Here is an 11172-nt window from a genome sequence, read left to right as displayed (position 1 = left end):
AATGGAACTCTTTATAAGCTGGTTAACCAGGTGTTTGCTATGACAATGGAGAGCATATTAGCACACTTCTGCTTTCACTCTCTTAAATTAAAATTAAAAGAAAAATGTTTCATTACTGTACTGGCTATTTCATGTCAAATTGACCCAGGCCTAAGTCATTTGAAATATGAGAACCTCAACTGAGAAATAGGAGAAAATGCCTTCATAATATTGGCTGTAGGCAAGCTTGTAGGGCAGTTTTTAAGTTAGTGATTGATGGGGATTGTGCCATCTTTGGGCTGGTAGTTATGGGTCATGTAAGAAATCAGGCTGAGCAAGCCATGGGGAGCAAGCCAATAAGCAGCACCCCTGGTCTCTGCATCAGCTCCTGCCTTCAGGCTCCTGCCTTATTTGAGTTCCTGTTCTGAGTGCCTTCAATTCTATGGAAGTGTAAGCCAAATAAACCCCCGTTTCCCAAAGCTGCTTTGGCCATTGTGTTTCTTCATAGAAACAGTAACCCTAACTGGCACAATCATCTAATGTTTACCTAAAACAGCACATGTTTATTGCTAGAACACAAAACAAGCACAAAACAGAATCTATGACCCAGTTGAGTCACACACAAAGTTTTCTTGCAATGTCTATGTGTCACTTTTCTACAATTTTCTTGGACTATTTGAGCAGTGGGTTGTTATTACACGTTTACAACAAAACAATGAGTTCTTTTTTTCCAGACAGTATTGTATTGGTTTAACTTAAGAGCATATGGCAATTTACATATAAACTGTTTTATGTTTGGAATAATAAAAATGTCAGGACAAATAGGAAATGTTAAACATGGTGATATTTTTATACCATGTAAATTTATTGCTCCATTTAAAAATTAAAATTATGAAGGCATATGATTGATCTTGCTCAGTGCAGTTACCACAGAGACCAGTCAACACTACAGGAGCTGTTTCTTCATTTTCTGGCTGAGCACTGTTTTATTTGGTAAATAATTTGACAGCTGCAATGCACTTTTTCATCTTGTAACCCCATATGAAGCCTACCTAGAAAGCTGAAGAATGTTCTGGATGTATTGACTTAGGTGTAAACACGTTTCTTTTGCAGCCTTCCTCTTAGGAGCAGAGTAAAGTACTATCGGCTTCTTCCTTCTACTTTGCCTCCCTTCCTGGAGTTTTCTCTGGTGCTTCTCAAGTCCCTGTGGAGGCTCGTTTTCGATTCTTCTCCCAGGTTAAACAACAGGAGTACAAGGTCCTTGGAGTGTAGGCCGAAGGGACTTGCTCTCACCTCTTCAGATGGAATAAAATAGACGAGACAAAGAAAAGGATGGGGAAAAGAGACACGTCTGAACAAGAGACGAGTCAGACAGACAGTAGATCTTGTATGATTTACTCAAGGCTCGTGTTTTTATTCCTTCTAAATTTTGAAAGAGGTGAAAGATATGTGTGAACACCTATGAGTATATATAAAAACAAATGTGTGCATAAAATCCTGTCTCTTAACCATCTCAAATAACTCAGGCCTGTCAGCTGGATTCCCTAGGAAAAAGAATTGGTGGAGAAAAATTCTTTAAAGTAGTTATTGCCTCTTTTGGGATCAGAGAATGAATTTTGACTTGTGTTTAGAGACTGCATTAATATGGGCAGTACAAAGATCTAGATAACATATCCCGACCATAAAAAAGAGATAAAACCAGGAAAATGGAAATTTTTGCATCAACTTCAGCCTCAGACAGGGGTCAACAGGGAGTTGTTGAGCTGCAGTCTCAGGCAGCGATGCCTCCTGCTTTCCCCCCACAAAGTGCTGGGTGGAGGGAAGTATTCATTGCATGCTTTTGGTGCAGGCAGAAGACAAGTGTTTACTCAGGTGTTAATTCTAAGTAATGTCGCTGTGAAGTGAGTCATTTCTTAAGTCTGGGTGATCATTCCCTCTCAGGGAATGCTTGCTGTCTCTCTCAGCACAACCCCAGAGGGTTAAGATTCTGCACTTCAGGGCAGCAGTTTCTTTTGATGAACAGTCTTCCTCACAGTCTGCCTGACAAGACAAAGTAAAACAAGTAGTGAGAGAAATAGGCCAACTTAAGCACGAAGCCTTCTTGGTTATAATTCACTCATTTTCTAGAACCTTCTTGAGTGAAGCACACAAGGAGGATCTGAAAGGAGTATCCCTGGATTCAATAGAGTCTGCTCTCAGCAGCACATTGTGTGAATGTGTGGTAAAAGCAGGCAGGTTTCACAATGTGTGTGCAAGATCCCTAGTGTTGGTGATGATGCTATCCTAGTGTTGGTGATGATGTTGTCCTAGTGGGGGTGATGTTATCCTTATTATTTTCTTTATAGTGAGCTTCTTCTTCTTCTTCTTCTTCTTCTTCTTCTTCTTCTTCTTCTTCTTCTTCTTCTTCTTCTTCTTCTTCTTCTTCTTCTTCTTCTTCTTTTTGGTTTCTCGAGACAGGGTTTCTCTGTGTATCCCTGGCTGTCCTGGAACTCACTCTGTAGACCAGGCTGGCCACGAACTCAGAAATCTGCCTGCCTCTGCCTCCCAAGTGCTGGGATTAAAGGCATGTGCCACCATGCCCGGCATATTATTTTCTTTGAAAAGGGAAAGGAAGTCAAGAGATATTAAATAATTGGTCCACATTACATACTCTATGGCAGATCTGGAAATGAACTAGCTTCGAAGTGGAAGCACCACAGGGGAAAAAATATGTCTCAGTAAATGTTTGTGAAACAAATTGATAGGTAAGTGGAATAATTTTAAGGCAAATCAACCATTGTTAGCACACAAATAATTTTAGTTTTATCCATGTTAAATCATCTTAAGATTATAGAAATTATTTATATCACCAACATACTACCAATGATAAATATATCTTCATGGTAAAATGGCACTTTCAAATGAAATAAAAACATAGGAAATGCAGATTTGTCTACATTACCTATTGGGTTGTGTAAGAATTGGTGAAGGAATAAAGTATTATTTTTCCTTATTTTATAAGACTTTGTCAAAATCTGCCCACTGAAAGTAGCTCTTGCTAAGTGAGGATTTAGAATTTTTTTTACTTTATACTTCTCTATTGCTCCTTTCTGTTCTCACTGTTTCAGGTAACTGGTTGCTTATCCAATATTAAGGATGTGGCTGACAAGCTATAGAAAAATAACCTTCATGCTTGTCTTCCAAGAAAGGCATAGAACGTATACAAGTATTTATTCATTGGAGCTTTTTACCTGCTATGTTTTCACAGGTGGCATCCTCAGCCATGGTTTGACCAAGACGCTAGCTCTGGGAAACAAAATGAGGAGCATGTGCCACAGGGTGAGATGAGGTACTGCCAGGTTATACATGCACAAAGTTGAATGGGACCCACATGGATATTGCCAAAGCAATGGAAGAAATAAAGGACAGGTAGGGCGAGAGACTCTGAGGCTCAAGATAGATCCATACAGACTAAGCACCAGATAAATAAACAAAGCAAGCATAGGACAAATACAAATAAAAAGATGAAAAAAAAAACACTTCAATTATCAATGGCTACCTTCTCACTCTTTCAAGGAGGCTAAAAGAGTTGGTTAGAGAGAAGCATAGTAGACAGGAGTCACTAGAGTATAGGGATGGCATGGGGAATGGGCACCAACACATAGACAGAAAGGTGGAGCTGGCGTTCTATAGCAGAGTATTAGCTACTAGCGCAATATCAACCACACATTTCAAAATAGCTAGAGCAGAAGAGGTTGGACGTTCCTATCACACATAGATGATAATGTTTGAGGAGATAAGAGTGTTAACTAATCCAATCTGATCACTAGACTTTACAGGTATAGGTAAAGTTATAGTATTAAACTCATAAATAAACAGAAATAACTTACCTCTCACCAGAGAATTCTTGGAACGTTGGAGTCTCAACTGATTCTACCATCAAAGATAACTAATGTTCCTGCACATTGGAAATAAAGAAAAATAGTTGTCTGTAGTCAATGAATTAAATAAGAAAAGAAAACTGAAATGATAGAATGTTTTGAATCGAATAACCATGGCACACTGCACCATGAAACTTGCAAATGCAGGACCATGAATAAATACCTGGAAAAAATGTAAGTTATAAGTTCCAGCTATGTCAATAAAACAACACGGAGAAAGCAGACTGTTCTTGCTTGCTTTCTGCTGCTGTGGTAAACAACCACAAGCAAAATCAAAGTCCAGAAGAAGAGGGCCTGCTCCGGATTACAACTCCCAGGTCAGGACATGGACTCGAGGCAGGAACTGAAGCAAAGACTGTGAAGGAATGCTGTTTCCTGGCTTGCCTCTTCAGGGTTGTTCAGCCTGCTTTCTTATTCATCCCAGACCTACCAGCTCAGGGACTGTAAGCTCCACAGTGGGCTGGACCCTCCCACATCAATCAGCAATCAAGAAAATGCCACACAGATGTGCCAGTAGTCCAGTCTGATGGAGGCATGTCCACAACTGAGATTCCCTCTTCCCCAGTATGTCTAGGGATGCCCATTGACACAAACTATGGCATAGATTGAGTACACTAGCTAATAACAGGAATGGTCAGATTGAATTTAAGGTTCTAGGTCAGATATAAAATATAAAAAAAAGTCAGAAGGTGGCTTAATGGATGTAATTGTACATTCCAAGGAAATAAACACCAAAACAAAAGCCATAGATGTACAGCACACATAATGGGCTTCCATATAAAAGGACATAAAGGTTCCTTAAATAATAGCAGTATATTAAAATTGCCAAGAAGATATAGCACGTCTAAACATATATTTATAATAAAATACCTTGAGTATGTAATGCAAAGTTTGACAGAACTTTCCATTTCTTTAGACAGTGTGGAGTAAGGACTGTGAAATTCTAGGGGTGTCTGAGTGAGTATTCTAGATTTGGGTTGATAGCATTGAGAAAGAATAAATAGGCTCTGGGCAAACTGACTTTTGGGCTGAAAAACTACTCCCAGTAATACCCAAGAATAAAAGTATATTCTTCTTTTGTAGGAAAATGCAAAATGAGAATCAGAACTGAAACAAGAAGGCAGGGACTGGAAAGAATTACTCATCAGCAGCTTTGGGTACCCAGCTTCTGGTCTAGGAGGGGTTATTGGAAACCTAGCTGTACCAAGGTGAAGAGATAGTTAGTTTATTAGAGAGGAATGAAAAATGTTTAGATGTTGAACTATGTCAGAGGAGGTCAGATAATATGAGTTAATGCGAAACTAACCAACTCAGCAATGCCTGTCTCATGCTGTGTCTACAATTTAGGGCCATTTCTTCCAGGTAGTATATGCTGCAAGCACAGCCACATACAATTTTAATTTTCTGGATAATATCCTCATTCTGCTTTTTTTTTCCTTTCTTGCAGTTTTCTCTGGTTACCCAATCTGTAGAGTTGTTGCAGTATAACACATTAATCCTAACTCCTTTACATTTTAGTTTCTACCGCAGTGATGTGAGTGTGTCTTGCACACACGTCTTCATACTCTTTTGATTATTCTTCATTTAAGGAAGCTTTACCCTTCTGGGGGAAGGAATATTGAGAGCTGGTTGGTCACTAAGCTTTACTGCTGACATTAGCTGTTAAGTATCTCTAAAGGAAATGATAAAATGGCAGCTTTTTACAGCCCATTTGTGACTCCTAAAATATGGGTTAAAGTCTCCCATTTTATTACACTTTTACTTGTATAATTATTACTGTAAGTGATAGGACAGTGCAGGGCAATCAAGACTCAACTCTTCTAAAGAGCCAGACCATACATTGGAAGGCTATCTATCAAAGTCTGAAGCAAAAGATAACCTCTTAATAAAGAAATGTAATAAACAGAATATTTAAATCTGAGATTATGAGTTCATATAACCCACTACTGACCTGTTCCAATTATGTGTGACTCCAGATTTACTCAATGTTTTACCATAATTTATTCATCCAGAAGATGGGCAATAGTCATCATGGATTAAAGAAGTTGGTGTTAGGACCAAGGGAGCTGGTGTATGTAAATATGTTGGGACCAGGACTGATGAGTTGTATGCGGCCAGTGCATGTTAAATCATCAAGGTTTGGTTGGAGGAACTACTATAATTGTGTATATATATATATATATATATATATATATATATATATATATATATATATAATCATCTGATGGCCTAGTAATATATCTGATGTGTTTATGAAGCTATTTAAGTGGTAGTCCAGCTATTTATAAATATGTCTCCTCCCATTTTGATATCTGCCTAAACTAGTTGTTACAACTTATTTTCCATAGGTGGGGGGGAATCTGTAGCTGGGGGTGGCTAGGGAGAGAGTAAATCTAGTAGATTATGGAAGTGCTATGTGAATGCCCACTAACTTCACAGCGTTGTTTTAGTTGTAAGAATAAACTACAGTCCCTGCTTTCCAGTATTTATGGTGTAATAAAGTACACAGATACAGATGCAAATACTGCCACACGATAGAGAAAGCTTAAAAGGGGCTGCCTGAGGAGGGGGGGTATGCCTGGATTAAGATTCAGATTTAAATTAAACCAATATTTAACCAATAAGCTACTGGATTTCAGACACGTTTCTTAGCATTCACTGCTGCTCCATATCGAACCAATCACCCACAGCTCTAAATTGGAACATTACTTATTGTGATATGCAGTAATCACTTTAAAATCCCATTGCAATAGCGTTATTTAAGATAGTTCTGTCTATGTTTCAAGTCAGGAGGAAAGATAAAAGGATCCTTTAGGAAACCGTATGCTGTTCAGTAGAGTTACCTTTCTCAGTTCTTCCTAGGGTTTGTGGCACCATTCAGTTATTCACTTCATTGATTCAGTCAGCAAGTGTTCACTAAGCTTTTCTTTCATTCAGTCTTTCATTTCCTTCTCTCCCTGCCTGCTTCTCTCTCTCCCTCTCTCTCTCTCTCTCTCCCCCTCTCTCCTTTCTCTCCCCCTCTCTCCTCTCTCTCTCTCTCTCTCAGTGTGCTGGACATTGTGGATTTACAGATAAATATTCTGCACTCCCCAGATTCAAGTTTACAGAAAAAACAATCGTACATCAAGAGAAATTTCACTGTCAGCTGGCAATCTATAATTGAGAAAGGAAGTAGTGATTCACTTGTTTCCTTGAAATTATTTCTGTCTGTGGGGAAGTTGATAAAACATGGCTCTGAATTCTTGGTTCTATAATCCTGAGTTTGCTGCTGCCTTGGCAATGAGCCTTACGCTGAGGGCTAGGCCATCAGCCAGTATGCTGAGCTCTAGCCTATCAGCCCCTATGCTGAGCACCAGGCTCACAGTATGGACTCTTTGACTTGTCGTCTAACCCACCCCATCCCCCCAAAAGGTAAAACAACTCTGAAGTGAGATTTTTCTTTTTTTTCAAGGTTTCAGCATCGGCCGATACACCCTGAAAAAGTGAACAGTGAAATTCAGCAAAAGGATAGGAGTGATAGAGGTCTGTAGTTAACCCCTCAGGCTCTGTCTGTCCTTCCATAGAAGGTCCTGAGTCACAGTAGAAAATAATGGATCAGGGTAACTGATAGAGGTGAGATTTTTTTAAAAACTGAATTTATTCTTGGTTAGTTTTATGCATGCATTAAGTACACGTGGTGATCCCTCTTTATAACTGTTAAACATTCATGTCTACTTTATTTTGAGAGCCTTTGAGTTTAATCAGGATCATCTGTGTGACACTGGCTTTGGATTGTGTTGTTGGAGCCTGCTGGGCACCTCAGTGGCTGGGCAAATGGTGACAATGACTGCCTTTTCCCCAGAATCCATTAGCCAATACTTTATCAGGAGGGAGTAGGGCCCCGTGGGCTCCTCCTTGATCCACGCTTCACTGTATAGAGGCAAAGCATCCTATATGCACCTTTCTTTGTCAGAACTGAACTTTAACACTTCTTCTGCAGACCCTGACAGTTGAGGGTGAGAGTCTTAGTCTCCTTAATTTGTTTCCTTATTATTACAAGACAAAGAATCACCATTCCAGAGCCACTGCACAAATCAAACAAGGTCAACGTATATAAATTGCCTAACATGATGCTCTGTGGGTTGTGGACAGTAGCAGATTACAGCGTGGTGAGATCAACAGCTGATCAGGCAAATGACTAAATACAGGGTGCCATCCTGACCGAGGCTCCAGGAAAGCAGTAGAACAAGGTTTGTGACTTTAAAAGGGATGCTTAGGGAAAGGAATGTTTGAACAAAGCTATGGAAGAGGTGAATCTCAAAGAAATCTGTAGCATCAGCATGGGTAGGAAGGAAGGAACGAGTGTCCATTCTCTCTCTGTGTGTGTGTGTGTGTTTATGTGCATGTGTGTGTGCTTGCATGTGTTTGTGCCCCACCTCTCCCACCGTGTGTGTGTTAGGGGAGGATCAAGAGGCAGTTTTCAGATGAAGAGAGAAGAACCATGGTGGTATGAGTGGGACAGTGTAGATGGCTGGGGCCCTTGTTGGCCTTTCTAAGAGATAAGCTTCCACCCTAAGGCAGAGGTAAACCTTGGGATGTTCTTGAAGAGAGCAATGCGATCTGCCTTGTGGATCCCAAAGGACTCCCGCCAGAGGAACAGGTGATGGGACCAGACTAGTACAGACTGAATATATTTATCTGGAGTACTTGTAACCAAAGCTACTTTGGATTTCAGTTTTTCTTTTGGATTTTAAAATATTCACACACACACAGCAACACATCAGGAGGGGGTCCATGTCCACATTTGAATTTCCTTTATGTTTCATATATATGTTATACATATAGCTTGAAGATAACTTTCTGCAACATTTTTTTTTTTACTACAACCCTAATGAAAAGCCAGATTTAGAATTTCCCTTGTGGTAGAGTGTTAACACTGAAAATCTCCTGAATTTGGAGAATACTAGATTTTTGATTTTGTAGATTAGGGATTCTCAACTGTATTATTAATGTTAATTGTGGAGTCTAGGATGTAATTTTTTTCTCTTAGAGACTGGCTATTATGTTCTTAACACAGAAATTCTGCTCAGTTTTTAAAAACAACTCCATCCGTGACTTTCGATTGTGCAGAGAATATGCTTGTTTTGCACACCACACACACACACACACACACCACTCACACTCACACACACACACACACTCACACACACACATATACCACTCACACACACACATACACACCACACACACACACATACACACACCACACACACACAAATACACACACACACATACACACACATACACACACTCACACACACACATACACAGACTCACACACACACCACTCACACACACACACTCACACATACACACACTCACTCACACACACACACTCACTCACACACACATACACACACCCCTACACACACACACACTCACACTCACACACACACACACACACACCATGCACGCACACATCCATATACACTGAGTACATTTAGTGTTGTACTTTAGTCATCTGACCCTTATAATCTTTTTGCCTTTTCTTCCTTGATGTTTCTTGAGCCTTAAGTGTAGAAACTTATTTGAAGGGTGAGAGTTCCATGTAACTGTGGATAGAAGGATAAGTATTTAAAACATGGCTAGAAGCCATATTTATTTAGGGAAATAGCACACACAAACAAGCCTGACACCCACAACCACTAACATTTATGGAGATCCATGCCCTGCTGCCTCTGTTCCAGGGGTGGGAACCATATCACTCTGTCCCTTGCGTGGCCATATAGGATTTGGCAGGGCGGTTTCCCTTCCACTATGGTATTTTTTTTTTTTTTGAGAAAGTCTAGTTTCTGGGGGAGCATAATTGCCCTGTGTGACATAATTATGTATGTTCATATATACATGCATAGAATATTATGTGCGGTTTTTTTTTTTTTTTTTCGAGACAGGGTTTCTCTGTGTAGCCTTGGCTGTCCTGGCACTCACTTTGTAGACCAGGCTGGCCTCGAACTCAGAAATCCGCCTGCCTCTGCCTCCCAAGTGCTGGGATTAAAGGCGTGCGCCACCACGCCCGGCTCTTACGTGCGTTTTAAGTTAGCTTGTAAACATTGTTTCTATATCCCCAGTGTAGACATCCCCAGTGACGTTGATCCCCTCTCCATCCCTCTTTCTGTGCTCCTTATTGGTAACAGTTCTTTATATCATCTAAGTATATGTCCTTTCTAATGTATTTCATTTATTTTTAAATTTTATTTTACGTATATAAGTGTTTTGCTTATGTGTATGTCTGTATATCAACTTTGTGCTTGGTACCCATATATGCCAGAAGAAGGTGTTGTATATCCTGTAAATGGAGTTGTGAAGTGCCATATGGATGCTGTGTATTGAACCTGGGTCTCCTATAAGAACATGTGCTCTTCTTTATCAGAAAAAATTATAATTTGTATAAATTTTTTCTTTTTTTAAATTAAAAAATATTTTTCTCATATAATATATCCTGATTATAGTTTCCCCTCCCTCCACTCCACCCACTTACTTCCTTACCATACCTTCTCCCCTTTAGATCCACTCCCTTTCTGTCTCTCATTAGAAAAGAACATACTTCTAAGAGATAACAACCAAACATAAGAAAATACAAGATGAAGCAAAAAATTTCATAGTGAAGTTGGACACCACAACCAGACAGGAGGAAAAGAGCCTCAAGAGCAGGCACTGGAGTCAGAAACTCACTTGTTATCCTTGCCAGAAGCCTCATAAAAATACAAAGCTAATAGTGATACTAGGTACACAGAGGACCTAATGCAGACTTACATAGGTCCTGTGTTTGCTGCTTCAGTCTCTGTGAGCTCATATGTGCCTTGCTTAGTTGATTCAAAGAGCCTTCTTCTCCTTCTGTACTCTGTTCCCTCTGACTCTTATACTCTTTCTGCCTCCTCTTCTGCAGGATTTTCTGGACTCTCAGTGGTAAATTTGAATGGAGCCATCTAGTTTAGACTCTCTCCACATAATGTCTGTCTGTGAGTTTCTGCATCTGTTCCCATCTACTGCAGGAGGAAGCTGCTCTGATGACTGAATAAGGCATTCATCTGTGAGTATTAGCAGAACATTATTAGAAATCATTTTATTGATTGTTTTAGATTAGTTATGTTTGGATTTATCTAGCTCTGTAGGCTATCGAGTGTCTGGTACTTGGTTACACAAACAGTGTTGGGTATGAGTTCCTTTTCCTGGTCAGTCTTAAGTCAAATCAGACATGGGTTGGGTACTCCCCACAAGTTATGTGTCACTATTG

The sequence above is a fragment of the Mus caroli genome, unplaced genomic scaffold, assembly GCF_978045245.1.
Source record: "Mus caroli unplaced genomic scaffold, Mus_caroli_1 scaffold_12, whole genome shotgun sequence".
NCBI lineage: Eukaryota > Metazoa > Chordata > Mammalia > Rodentia > Muridae > Mus > Mus caroli.
The sequence above is the reverse complement of the archived record's forward strand: the minus strand, read 5'-3'. Positions refer to the sequence as shown.